The sequence below is a fragment of the Etheostoma spectabile genome, unplaced genomic scaffold (genome assembly GCF_008692095.1).
Source record: "Etheostoma spectabile isolate EspeVRDwgs_2016 unplaced genomic scaffold, UIUC_Espe_1.0 scaffold00019044, whole genome shotgun sequence".
NCBI classification, from domain to species: Eukaryota; Metazoa; Chordata; class Actinopteri; order Perciformes; family Percidae; genus Etheostoma; species Etheostoma spectabile.
In genome coordinates this window covers 13907-26841 of record NW_022604642.1, presented here as the reverse complement: position 1 = coordinate 26841, position 12935 = coordinate 13907, and the positions used below count along the sequence as shown (strand labels likewise).

The 12935-nt window shown below is 39.3% G+C and overlaps 1 protein-coding gene across 16 annotated transcripts in view; it reads right to left on the bottom strand.

Annotated features, from left to right (window-relative positions):
* sorbs1 (sorbin and SH3 domain containing 1) overlaps positions 1-11272 on the bottom strand; it is a 48247-nt gene extending 36975 nt beyond the window's left edge. For 12 of the 16 annotated variants that reach the window (XM_032509902.1, XM_032509899.1, XM_032509913.1 and 9 more), the window contains exon 1: positions 11048-11272. The gene's annotated coding sequence lies outside the window, so the exon portion shown is untranslated. Of the gene's footprint in view, positions 1-3565; positions 3675-11047 lie in introns of those variants that run through there. The other 4 variants (XM_032509904.1, XM_032509900.1, XM_032509905.1 and 1 more) reach the window with 2 other exon arrangements.
* Between the last annotated feature and the right edge of the window lie 1663 nt (positions 11273-12935).

The window sequence follows — 12935 nt, the reverse complement described above, 5'->3', positions numbered from 1 at the left end:
AACAAGTCATTTTCTCCCACAGGACTGCCGCATACTGGATGTTTTTCCCTTTTCACACCATACTTTGTAAAGCCTAGAAATGGTTGTGCATGAAAATCCCAGTAACTGAGCAGATTGTGAAATACTCAGAACGGCCCGTCTGGCACCAACAACCATGCCATGCTCAAAATTGCTTAAATCACCTTTCTTTCCCATTCTGACATTCAGTTTGGAGTTCAGGAGATTGTCTTGACCAGGACCACACCCCTAAATGCATTGAAGCAACTGCCATGTGATTGGTTGATTAGATATTTGCATTAATGAGAAATTGAACGGGTGTTCCTAATAATCCTTTAGGTGAGTGCATATATACACACACACACACCCACACACACACACACACACACACACATACACACACACACACACACACACACACACACACACACACACACACACACACACACTTGTATTAATGTATTTCTCCAAATGATTTGTATGTGCGACCGGAAGACGTTTGCTAAATAAGTTTGTGGGATGGGCCAAATGTTTGGTATGACACAGAAATAAAATTAAACTAAAAATAAAAATGTAAAAAACAAACATGTTTAAAAAAAAAAACATGTTATTTTTCTCATACTGTTTGTTCGTATTCACCCTCTGTCCAAAACGCCCCGTTGTAGTCCCTTGATACTTTTACAGTAGGCTTTGTTGTACACACACAGTATATATATATATATATATATATATATATATATATATATATATATATATACATACATACATACATACATACATATATTAAAATATAGGCCCTTCTGGTTGTTTTGTTTGTTATTAAGCAAAATCTCCAACTTACACATACAGTCTGAAAATCCATGTAGTGTAACAATGTCAACACCCGCAGATATTAGTATTGTATATCTAATATTTGTTGTGGATCAGGGTAAGTTTGGTAGCCAGGCCAGAGCTTTGCTGCAGTGTCGGCTTATGGAAGACTATAAGTACTGAAGCAATATTACACAAAGAGAAGATTTCTTAAAAAGTGTTGGCTTGGTTGTAGCTTACTGTAGAAATAGAGTTACTGCAACCAATAGCTGTAACTTGGGACTGCATATGGCTAATGGAATTGTAGTAGTACTATGGTTGGGTTACACAGTGAAAGGAGATACAACGCAGCGAGACAGGAAGGCGGTGAACCTCCAATTTTACTCTAGTCACAAGGCCTCATATTTTATTTGTAATCAATGACACAAAAAAAGCAATAACCTGTGTTTTATATAGCAAGATTTAATACTTAAAATTGTGTCTTCTTAGTAATATTTTACACTGATAAGTGCTATAAAAACTCATATGACTGAACTGCAGCCAAGGGAGCAAACATCAACACAATCTGTTGACTGTGTCCTTACAGCCCAATATCACTCACGTGCATTTCGACGGTGATATCTATGACAACAAACAAAATCCAATCTAGGATGTCAACAGCTGCTACATGTGAAATAAATTAGCAAAGGGAATTTTCTGTAGATAAGGATTCTCTTTCAGACATTTCAAATTCCATGGTGACTGTTGTCAGTTAAAGGAAAAACTTAAAGGTTAATTCATCATTTAAGATCAAAGGATAAACTTTCAATTATATAGGTGCAGTTGACACTTTTATCTCTGACAATGCAGGCCTCACTTTGCATGCCTTTAGCTTAGTTTGTGACAAAGTATGGTCATTTCCTTGACTAATGATATGAATTCAAATTTGTATCTGTGTTCCCCTTTAAGGACAAGATGGGAGGGTGTGAGCGAGAACAAACATATGTTAATCTGAACTGCATCAGTGGAGCATGCAGAAGCAACACCAAGGCCACCAAAAAAAGTGCCTGTGAAACACTTCCCATTGCTCCGCTGGGCCCCTTATTGTGCTCAGCCAGCACGACTGATTTAGGAGACGTCCCCATTTAAAATGGCAAGAAAAGGGCTGATTGAGTCAAGACACACACACACACACACACACACACACACACACACACACACACACACACACACACACACACACACACACAGGTACTTTGTTTGTAGACTACAAAAATGAAAACCAAAACCAAAATCCATCTAGAATTTCTTCTATGATGTCAATTTCAAGCTGCTTTTGAAGTTGTGTCTTTGCCCTTTTCCGCACCATGTATGTGTGTGACTGTGTGTGCAATATGTTTACACATGGCGGTAATCAAGCCAACCTGCAGAACAGGCAGGGGACTCATGTTCCGACTGGAAACCTCCACAAACAGGCCAAAATGGATGAGGGAAAATGGGAGCGATTCCAAACAAGTCCCCCAGGGACTCAAAGCTAAAAACCTTTTAAAACATCTTCCAGTCTTGGAGCCGAGCTGTCCCTGAGCACCAGAAACTGTATATTTATTTCCCTTCTCTCTTTAATAAAATCAGCTTGCTTCCTGACCCCCTGCGTCCCAGGGAAACAATACATCTGTAATCTCATTTCCAAAACCATTAACAGACATTCCTTTGGAGAACTTACACTGATCTCAACTCTACTTCTGTTCTATCCTCAGATGAACCCCAAGATGGTAAATATACAGAATGAAGAGAGACGTGGGAGTATTTTAACCTCTTATAGATAATGGGAAGATGACAGCTTGCAGTGTTCAGTTTGCTGTATAAACACACAAGTGCACAGATCACAACTGGCCTTTTTAGGAGAGATGCCGCAGAGCACCATCCATCCTGCCTGTGAAACAGAGGAGGCCAGTGCAGGAGCTCTGGGACGGCCAGCACTGACTGGGCCAAGACAAACAGGAAAATAAGAGGAGACTTTAATAGCCAAACTGCGATTTCCTAAATGCACTGTTGCTCCATATAATCTAGAAAACTTTCACAACGACTCCGTTTCACAAATGGGGTCAATTCGACAAAACTTTAAGGCACAAACGAATGGATATGTAGTTAAAGTGGGCTCAAAGTTCAGCAGATAGTGAAAAAAAAAAAAAAAACTCAACAGATTCATTCAATGAGATAATTGAGAATGAGTTTTAATCTCAGATTGCCATAAGGTGTCTTGGTGACCTGGCATTGTTAGATTAGACCAGCAGACTCATAACAGTAACCGACCAGGACTAGATACAGTATAAACAAGAGTTTGGTGTTTCCTTAAAAATAAAGAAGAGCAACAAAACTGCCAAACTACAAACTACATGTCATAAGCTCAGTGCTTTGTGGTCATCTCTTGAGACTCCAATTTCACAAACCTAAGAGAGTTTTGTATAAAACCATTTATTTCTGGTGTTATTCATGCACTACAATAATCAGACACAATTCCAGGAAGTCACAGCCATTGAAAACACCATCTAAGCTAAAAACATGTGTGATTACCTAAAAGCACAGCAAAGGCAAGATGATTCATCCCATTTGGAGCTCTAAGTGCCAACACTATGTGACACTACCACACACACATAGACACATAAATATCCAACTGAATGCTTGTGAGTGGAACTAAAATACTTTCCCAAAACTAACATGCTCCCAAAAGGCTAAGATCATCCCAATGCATCACCACGGATCTAGGGAGGCGCATTACCTACTTGATGTGCACAGCGAGTCCTCAGTCCACATACATTAGGTCCTACTGAAGCCTCCTGGGGAGTCTGGCTGAGCTTTGAGGGTCTCGTCTGGGTGGGACGGTCCACGCTTTGACCTTGACCCTTGCTATGTAGGGGGTCTGTTTGTTTTTGACAACAGGCGTACCCAGATGGGCCTGTCACCACATGCCACCTGGGAATGTGGCACCCACTCAACAACTGTGCAGACCTCAATATAAAATTCTCCTACCCCCTCGGAATGATCCTGCAGGGCCAGTAGATGAGAGACGGCTGGAATCCAGTACTGGATGACTCAACCTTCCATAAGGTTTTAATACTTCAGTCAACATACTAATGACTATTATTGACTGCATGTGAATGTGTGATTACATCTATGATATAACATCTTTCAAAAGTGATACAAATTGTAAGATAGCAGGAACACTGCAGTTTGAAATGTTATTAGGTCTGCAACTAACATGTATTATTATTATTATTATCAGTTATTATCAATTAAACCTTTTTTAAATTGAGCTATTTTAAGTTTAGTTAAAAAAAAATGTAGTTAAAATTTTCAAATTATCTTTTTTGTACAGCCATCAATGAAATCAAAAATGTTGAACTTTTTCTCAATGTTTAATGTATATATATATATATATATATATATATATATATATATATATATATATATATATATATATATGTGAAACCTTAGTTTCAGGGCTAAAATTGTTTTGAGGGCTAATACCAACGGTTTTATACCAAAACTGATATGTGTGCCTTAATCTCTACACAAAATACAGAAAATATCCCCCCCCCCACCGATTTTTCTCTTAAATAAATAAAGCCGTGTAAAACTGACCACACCTTCTTAATAGAAGTTGGAAGTATAAACTCTTATATTACAGTAATAAATAAAAATGTCAAAGGACGATGGTTTTGTTAGCTGAGATCAAAGAAAAACTTTCATCTTATTGAAATTGAGAAAACCAAAATGGGTTGTATCCAACAAACTGGCTTGACCCTAGTAGATACTAGAGCCCAACCGATATATCGGCCGGTATTAAGCATTTCACGATATATCAGTATCAACATTTATATGTTTGTTTTTTTAAATATTCATTCATCAGAATCATTTATAATGACAAATAAATTATTCTGATAAATGAATATTTAAAAAATAAAAACGGACTGTCCCTGATAACCCTGATATGAGCGTTGGTGTTGCATAGTTTGTCCACCAGAGGGCACTCCACAACGTCCCTGTTGGCAACACTGATTATTTTTTTTGTTAAAGTGTTCTTGTTCAAAGGACTTTAAGTTTCACATCTTAAGTTTGTATTTTTATACATTTTATTTATCAGACCTTTAATATGTTTTGATGTTCCTCTGTTCTGTTGTGACAATAAAACAAATTATTATCATATTATTTTAGTGAGAATTCATAAATAACTACAAATAACTAACGTTAGGGAAATCTGTTTGTTTTGTAACACGTTTCTGGTTTAAAAAAAAAAGAAAATATATATCGGCCTATATATCGGCATATCGGATTTTTAAATTGGCATATATTGATATTTTGGATTTTTAAATCCGATATGCCAATATATACTTTTTAAAAATCCTTTGTTGGTCGGGCTCTAGTAGATACATTACTTTTTTTTTCTCATAAAATTGAATTGCTTTATGAGTTCAATGTCCAGTGGACCAGAGCAGCAACAATCACTTTATATGAATCAGGGTCCAGATTCTGTCTGTCAACCACCTGTGAAAATTAAACAAAGGGGGGGTGGTACCACATTGAACTATCATGTGTTTCATACAGGGGGTCTCTGTGCCGCAGTCAGAGGCCGCCTTAAAAATGAGCTATGTTAACACAAAAGAGCTCTCATCACACGCTCAGCTGTACTATGGACGGACAGAAAGGGCTGTTACGTAACACAGTTTGACTTCTGCTTTGTCAACAAATGGCAGAGAGGAGAGAAGCTATCCAGCACTGTGCATGGATCCCATCAAACAGCTCCAAACATGGCTCGAAAGGGCTGCTCCGGAGCAGCAGCTTATCCCCCTAATTGAGAAGAGACCCCCACCTAACCCTCCACCCTCCCAACTCTCTTCCATAAACAGCTTCCACGTTGGACAGCAGCCTGGGATTCTACACATTCCCCGACCAAGCTATTTGAAGTTCATTTCAAACAACTGCAGCATAAAAGGAAATGTATGTAACTTACACACTGCAGTCATTATAAGCCTCAGAGTGGGATTACACATTCATGTTGATAATGGTTGGAGCTTAATGTATGAACACTGCTTCTATGCCTTAATTCTTTTAACCACAACTAATGCCATTCCACAGTAACAAAGTGTTTTAAGGACTTTATAGTGATCCATTGGTTTCACTGTTATATTTGAGGATATTTGTGACCTTTAGGAATAAAATGTCCTTTTTCTGAAGAACAAAACAAAAGCACCCATCACACCAGCCAATGAAAGATGTGTCCCTCCGCGATTGGAGAGGCTCGCAGCCTGCCTGCTTGTCCATGAGAAGCCCTGACAGTTATTGGACTATGACTTTTTTATTGACTATGGCCAGATCCTTGGGGCAGGGAACACTTAGTTGGCACGTGTAAAGGTCCTGGGGAGGACTGCAGTTGGCCGCATGTACTGTTACAGATGCTGTGTTAGACAGCCAGCTTGCTTTTAACATGCCTGATAGGCTTTTAGAGTGGGTTCAATAAGAATGTCAGTGAGTTGACGGTTTACCCAGGGTGATAAATCTTCAGCAAGGGATACAGGCTACACTCCAAGAGTGGGAAAGTAGCCCTATGATCTCTCTTCAGTTTTTTTTTAGAGAGTTTACTTTGGCAGGTGCAAGGTGAAAAAAATCAAAATAATAAAAGCTTGCGAACAAATAAGGAGATAACTGGGATACAGTGTACGACATAATTGGAAAGAAATCCACAAGGACTGCAATATAACAATAATTTCCTTGAGATATGCTAATTTGGGAATACGAATAAGAGAAACACATGATGGTCCTTTAATGTCATCACTAGATAATGAGCTCAGCTGTGCACCATAGATTCCTCCTGGCTTAGATAATGGGGCGTACCACAAATTAGGTGACCTGCGATGACAATTCAAATCATTGTCTGAGAGAGTGCTGAAAGTGTTTCCTCATCTTTGCTGGATGTTTTGACTCTGACGTGGATTGAACGCTCTGAGTGTGTTCCCTAATATAACTCTCCGAGCGCCTATGTGACAGGACTACTTGATAATTGAGTCATAGGATATGGCGGCTAAACGTGAATATAAACAGCAATGTGATAATCCAGCAATTTTAAGTGCTATGAAGGTATCCTCATGTGAAATGAGCATGCAGCAGGGCTCCATCATCTGTCTATTTCAGGAATGCCGGCCCAGTCTGACTCGTCCCGTCACACCCAGACACAAACATAACAGGCAGCTCCATCAATAATAGCATGGCTTCATAGATGGCGGCATATTAGAGTTACATTATTGTTTATTATATTGTGTAGTGAGTGATTTATAAACCTGTTATGGATCAGTGTCACTTAGTAATTCTGGTTTGGTTTGTGTGATGATGAGTAAGGAGGACACATTCTGGTTCCTATTAAAATATCTCCCAACAACTGCCGTTTTCCATCAGTTGCTGACATATAACACAGAGGAGAAGGGTGGAGGTGGGGTGTTGGTGGCGAGGAGCGTTGCTTAAATCCATCACTAAAACATAAATTGTCTTTTCACTGCCTTGTTTACATACAGTGTCTATGATCTAGGGGGCTTCTTTGTGCCACAGACCTTGAAAAGCCAAAGCATAACACTTCACTTCACCATCCACTTCAACCAATGGCCGCAGATGGAGAAAGCAGAAAGGGGGATGGGGGGGGGGTGTTGCTAAGCAACCTGTTGTAACATTAACATGGAGTGAAAACAGAAACCTGGCGTTCAAAGCCGTCCCATTATTCACAGTGAAGACAAGGCTGTTTTCTACAAATACTGTCACTACCAAGGATTTGGTAAATGTCATGCTAATATCCAGCTTCACTTAGTATTTAGCATGGATAAACTCGGACTGATAGATAAGGGTGATTTTGAGAAATATACCTTACCAAAGAAGAATATTTTTAAGTGATTTTGCCATTATCCAGTTAAACTATGTTTTAAATATAGATCTGCAATTATTAATAGCAAATGCTTAGTCTAGATTTATTTTATTCTGAGTAGATTAGGCCTACACTACATAGGCAGTTTCTTCTCATTTGTGTCAAAGTGACAGGCAAAAGACTTTTGGCAAAGCAACCAAATTCTACTGCCATGTTTGAACTTACTTAAACATAATGTAACTATTCTTTATTTTCTCCTATTCTTTGTTCTTGTATTCTGTGATTTTCCAAACCAAATGGAGATCATCTTGGCTAATCTGGAGGTCAGCCGGATCTCTGGCAAATCTTTGGGATTCAGTTTTGAGATTCATGTTTCTGAGGGTTGCTCTTCTGAAATCTAGGGGATCTGTGTAACCAGACTCTCAACAAGCTTCATAAAATATTAACAACTGAGCTGGGTTCATACCAACAGATCCCATGCCTACTTCACAGGTTATCATTTCTGTTTGTCAAGTTCAAAAGACTCAAATGTAGCACTTTGACCTTGAGTTATTGTGTCCTTTAAAAAACAAGAACTAGATGTTGCTGGCTTATGAAAGCTGGTGCCAAATTTCACATTTTGTTTGACTATTAGTCACTCTGTACCCTGAAATCCAGTTCACACACATTAAAACACCTGGAATCTCCATTGGGGATAATTCAAGAGAACCTTATTCTTGAAAACTTAGGCTAGTTAATGTAGATAAAGTAATAACTACTGCAAACGATATATTGCACATTTGTAAACTGGATACATGTGATGAATCCTTTTAATCTCAAGAAATGAAATGTTATTTCACAGTTACCTCCACCAAGAGTTTTATGTTTATAGCTTGGTTTGTATGTCGGTTTGTTTGTAAGCCGGATAAAGAAAAACTGATTTTCATGAAACTTGTTGGAAGGACGTAGCATGGGACAGGAAGGAACCTGTGCTGTAAATCAAGGCGCAGATACACAAATTATTTTTCACTATCGTAAACATTGTGTATTAGGGCGTTTGTGCTGCATTAATGTGGTGTCGGAATTATCAGAACAATGAGTTCCCCCACTGGGAAAATTCACACTGCATTAATGCTGTCATATGCCTTGGTGGAGGTCTGCACTCTCCGAGTGCCCTTTTAGTTCTTATTTGACTTGCTTTAATTGCACAATAATAAGTGCAAAAGGTCAGAGTGTGGTGCTCTTTGAGTGACTGAACAAATGGCTCGCGGCTGAGCTGCTGGGTAACATATGACTTCTATCTACACACACACACACACACACACACACACACACACACACACACACACACACACACACACACACACACACACACACACACACACACACACACACAACACACACACACATCTATCACCATCTCTGTGTAAACATTTATAACTCCTCTGCTGACGTGTTGTCAACAAGGAGTCTGCTTCATACACTGCTCAACTACTTCTGAGTCAATACTCAGTAGTAGCAGTGAGCAGAGTGGATGCACGCCGTGGGGAGATTTAACATATTGTTTTACTCATGGACAGAACACTGAAGAACTGATTTGGTCTCACACACACACACACACACACACACACACACACACACACACACACACACACACACACACACACACACACACACATAAAGTCCTTAAACACGTACTGTAGCTAATGAAGGTCCTGTTCTTTCTGAGAAAACACTGTTGAGATACACTATCTCTATTAAATGGGTCCATGGGATAAGACTCGCAGAGGAGAGTGTGATATTTAGAAACGTGCAGTCCACATAACAAAACACGGGAAAAGAGATTTTTTTTTACTGCTTTGCCTCTGTCCTCGAAGCAGTTTGATGAATTATTTGTGTTGGGGTTAATATTTTATCAAGCTTGTTTAGCGTCACGTTACACAGATCCATAGAAGTAAAAAACAAAACAAAAAAAAGGAAATTATCGATGTAGTAAATTCATGAATAAAAACACAGGCAAACAAGACATATGCTGACTTTCAGAGGGAAACGACATAGGGCATTGACAGTGGAGAAACTCTTATTCTTATAGTGGGATTGAATGACGTCCTTAAGCTGAGGTAGACTTAGAAGCAGAGTTGCACTCAGAATATTTAGAAATATCCTAACAGGACAAATTAGGAAATAAAAACACACTGAAAAAAAGGATTTTTCTAATGCATATTTTGTAATATGCTGCAAAACCTTTTCTTTGTCAAATATTTTTTTTTAAATTAAATTAAAGTGTTTAAAATAAGTCTATTCTGACAGTGCTTTATACTGCAAAATTTGATTGCCTATGTGTCTATAAAGGGACACGCTTCCTGTGAGGCAGTTGTTCATGTCACACGCTGTTCATTTTGAGGATTCAGTCAGCCAGACCTGTTTGTCAGACTAGATCATGAAGTTTAACATTCAGCTCCACGTTGTCAATACCTGCAGAGAATATTCACACAATTACAGTTCCACTGTAAACACTATACAAGGGCTCATATGCATTGATGCCACTGGAATAAGAAGCGGAAATAAGAAACTGTACTAAAATATTCCTCTACAAAACATTACAAACTGTTTTATTAGTACACATCACTGAGAATCTAAAGCCCTTAATGCTTCACCTTTAAAGTCATCCAATCAAAATGGCAAAGGCTACAGTCTAATCTGGCAACATGGTGATACAAATGACAGTGAAATACTGTTCAATAAACTATTCCTAACACCACCATGCCGCATAATATGCATTCCATTAAGTGCATGGTCCTGATGTCACAGCCTTCCTTTAAGCATGTAGAGTAGCCTGTAGTCTGCTCCCCATGACTCACAATGACAACCGCAAATAAGCCTCACTGCTACCTGACAACTTAAAGAAACAACCACACTAGAAAGGATAAGTCTTTTTTTTAATGATACCTGGCAATATTTTAAAAAAAAAGGTGTAAAGTCAGAAAGCGTTTAATTCCCAGATTTGAGAATTTGGCTTTTATCCTCCAGGGCACTCAGCTTCAGAGTGCGGCACCCATGGCGGGTCGTATCCCTGTATCTGTATCAGACTGTACTGCAGCAACTGTCCCAAAGCCTGAGGTGCATCATCTAAATTGACTGACTCGTAAAAGCACTAAAGCAGTTACAGTCTGCTAAATTAACACTTAATGATTGAGTTATGAATAAGAAATACATTAAGTGGCTATGGTCTTTGCATCATCAATAACACAAAGTCAGCGGTTATGATGCCACTGTATAAAAAAAGGAAAAGAAGGTAGGCTTGGAATAATAATGAATCTCCAGAAAACACTGAAGAGTCAGAGCAGCAGTGATCCAGAGCAGGGACAAGCTTACCTCGGTGTGGTGGTAATCCAGTGTTACGCTCGCTGCAGCAGACACACTTCACTGAGCTGTGTGCGCCGACTGCCGCCCCACCAGCGTCCTGTCAGCGCTTCACACTCACCGGCCTCTGCTACGTCTGCACCGCCGCACAACGCAACCATCGAGCACCGGGGGCTGGGCCACCGTCTCTTCACAATAAAACCCTGGAATTCATAATTAGTCAAGTTCCACTTCCGGGATTGCTCCGATGACGCCGGTGTCACTGCTCAATGTGAGGAGAGTGCAGATTTGAGTCGCGCATGCTTAGATGTAAACGGTTTAAGTCATAACGCGCTCCATAAGAATAGAGTCAGACCGGTGTAACACCAAATTCTGTGACCACCGTATCTTGTGACTGTAGGGGGCGCTGTTGCCACTGTGCAGGTTGATCTTACTCAAACAGACGACTTCGTCACGGCTCTGTTACGAAGTAAACTGCAGGCTGTTTATAATGAAGGTTCAGCGCCGAGAGTTTAGAAATGTTGTTGAATATACATACTTGAGACATAGGCTGTATTTGAGTGACTAGTGTCTAATTGTAAATCTAAATAAAGAAACTAAGATATATGTTTCTGTGTGTGTGCGTGTTTATTCTGTTGGCCCCAAATAAACACCACAGAGCAGACTTAATCATGAGGATGCGGGTGGTATAAATAATAATAAAACTACGTCGGCAGCATGAGGCTGTTAACTAATCTACAAGAGCTGTTTGAGAAAATTATCAATAACCAAGTAATAATTTGATTGTGAACTCATTGTGAATTTTCCCCATACATAAACTCATATATATTTGAACATTTCAAAATTAACCTGTCACAACAACCAAACCATTTCAGGTGGCTTGTCTTATCTTCATATGTATAGACAGGAAACAATAATCACTCTGGTCAGCATCTGGTTTTGGGCCCAAGGGGTCACATATTTTGACAGCTGTTATCAGAATATGTGACCCTACTGTAACCTGTCAGAAATCACCTGTAACTAAAGCCAAACCATTTCAGGTGGCTTGTCTTATCTTCATATGCATAGACAGGAAACAATAATCACTCTGGTCAACATCTGGTTTTGGGCCCAAGGGGTCACATATTTTGACAGCTGTTATCAGAATATGTGACCCTACTGTAACCTGTCAGAAATCACCTGTAACTACAGCCAAACCATTTCAGGTGACTTGTCTTATCTTCATATGTATAAACAGGAAACAATAATCACTCTGGTCAGCATCTGGTTTTGGGCCCAAGGGGTCACATATTTTGATAGCTGTTATCAGAATATGTGACCCTACTGTAACCTGTCAGAAATCACCTGTAACTACAGCCAAACCATTTCAGGTGACTTGTCTTATCTTTATATGTATAGACAAGAAACAATAATCACTCTGGTCAGCATCTGGTTTTGGGCCCAAGGGGTCACATATTTTGACAGCTGTTATCAGAATATGTGACCCTACTGTAACCTGTCAGAAATCACCTGTAACTACAGCCAAACCATTTCAGGTGACTTGTCTTATCTTCATATGTATAGACAAGAAACAATAATCACTCTGGTCAGCATCTGGTTTTGGGCCCAAGGGGTCACATATTTTGACAGCTGTTATCAGAATATGTGACCCTACTGTTACCTGTCAGAAATCACCTGTAACCCCAGCCAAACCATTTCAGGTGACTTGTCTTATCTTCATATGTATAGACAGGAAACAATAATCACTCTGGTCAGCATCTGGTTTTGGGCCCAAGAGGTCACATATTTTGACAGCTGTTATCAGAATATGTGACCCTACTGTAACCTGTCAGAAATCACCTGTAACTACAGCCAAACCATTTCAGGTGACTTGTCTTATCTTCATATGTATGGACAAGAA